The following is a 1,846-nucleotide window of genomic DNA, read 5'->3' on the forward strand; positions in this document are numbered from 1 at the left end:
AGACCAGGCTGGTCTCGAACTCACAGAGATCCGCCTGCCTCTGCCTCCTGAGTGCTGGGATTAAAGGCGTGTGCCACCACCGCCCGGCAAGCTTTTGTTTTTCAAAACAGGGTTTTTCTGTGTAGCCCTAGCTGTCCTGAAACTTACTTGGTAGACCAGGCTGGCCTCGAACTCACTGAAATCCTCCTGCCTCTGCCTCCCTGAGTGTTGGGATTAAAGGTGTGTACTACTAAGTCCAGTTAAAACATTTTTCAAGGCAAAGTGGCGGGGGAGGAGGCTGGAGAGATATCCCAGCAGTAAGCAAACGGGCTGCTCTTCCAGAGGACCTGGGTTCAACTCCCAGCATCAGTGGCAGCTCACAAATGTCTGTAACTCCAGTTCCAGGGGATCTTCCATCCTCACACAGATACATGTAGGCAAAGCACCAATGTACATAAAGTCAAAATAAATAAATTAAAAAAATCTGCATCTCAAGTTACCATTACCCCAGTGACCTCTTTGAGAATTTTCATTTCTTCAGCACCTACTTAGCCAGGAAATTCTCCACACTGAAATCTGGTGTGGCTTCCCGGTTGTTTGTTTGTTTTAGTGACAGAACTCTCTGACCTGGACCTCTTATGTGGAACACAGGTTGTGTCATACTTTCAACCCTCCTTCCTTTGCTTCCTCTTATACCCAGATCCGCGAAGTCCCCCAAAAACTATCGAGGAGACTAAGTCCTGTAAGTAAAAGCAAAGAGCTTTTATTCGATACAAGTTTGCAAAGTCGGTCTCTCTGTATGTCCAATGTATTGGAATAATCGGAGAGCCCCGAGCTCAGTTACAGTTGGATTTTTATAGTAATAAAGGTGGGGGTGAGGGATTTCCAAGGTTCAGGACCTCTGATAGGCTGATATTTGTCTAGGGGTATCCTGGTGGATGTGTGCTGGCAGGTGATCCTATGTACAATGGGTGGAACGTTAGGAATTTCCTTTGGATGGTCTGGTGCCTGGGTAACCAGTTTGTGGTCCTTCCAGCAACCAGATATCAGGGTGAACTACTGAGACTCAGGCCGCTATTAAGCTTATTATGGCTAGGTCCTACAGTGGCAGGTGATAATGGCTAGAAGTTAACTTCCTTTGGATGGTCTGTTCCTATTAAGCTTATCATGGTTGGGTCCTACACCTTGCAAGGGCTGAGTTTATAAGTTTGTACCACCAATTCCCAGCTCTTTGTTTCTGGTTTTTGTTTGTTTAAATTTTATATGTATGCTGGTGTCCATGGAGGGTGACAGAAATCTTGGAACTGGAGCTGTGGGCCATCATGTGAATGTTGGAATGAACCTGGGTCCCCTGGAAGAGCAGCCAACACTCTTAACCCCTGAGCCATCTCTCCAGCCCCTTTGTTTGGAGATAGCGACTTTCTATGTAACCTTGCTGGCCTGGAACTTGCTATATTGCCTCCAATGCACAGAAACCTGTCTGCCTTTACCAGCTGAGTGCTGCAATTAAACGTGTGCATCCCTACAGCTTATACTGGCTTTTTTGGAACCCATTATCTTTGGAGGAATACCTAGCTCGGCCTGGATATAGCAGGGAGGGCCTTGGGCCTGCCTCAAAGCAATGTGCTAGACTTTGTTGATTCCCCATGTGAAACCTAACCCTCTTTGAGGAGTGGATGGGGACAGGAGGAGAAAGGTGGGGGAGGCAGAAGGAGGGGACAGAGTGGGAACTGGGATTGGTATGTAAAATGAGAAAAGATGATTTTTTTTTTTTATTTTTTATTTTTTGGTTTTTCTTTTTTTTTCTTTTGGTTTTTTCGAGACAGGGTTTCTCTGTGGCTTTGGAGCCTGTCCTGGCACTAGCTCT

The sequence above is a fragment of the Microtus ochrogaster genome, chromosome 5 (genome assembly GCF_000317375.1).
Source record: "Microtus ochrogaster isolate Prairie Vole_2 chromosome 5, MicOch1.0, whole genome shotgun sequence".
Classification (NCBI taxonomy): domain Eukaryota; kingdom Metazoa; phylum Chordata; class Mammalia; order Rodentia; family Cricetidae; genus Microtus; species Microtus ochrogaster.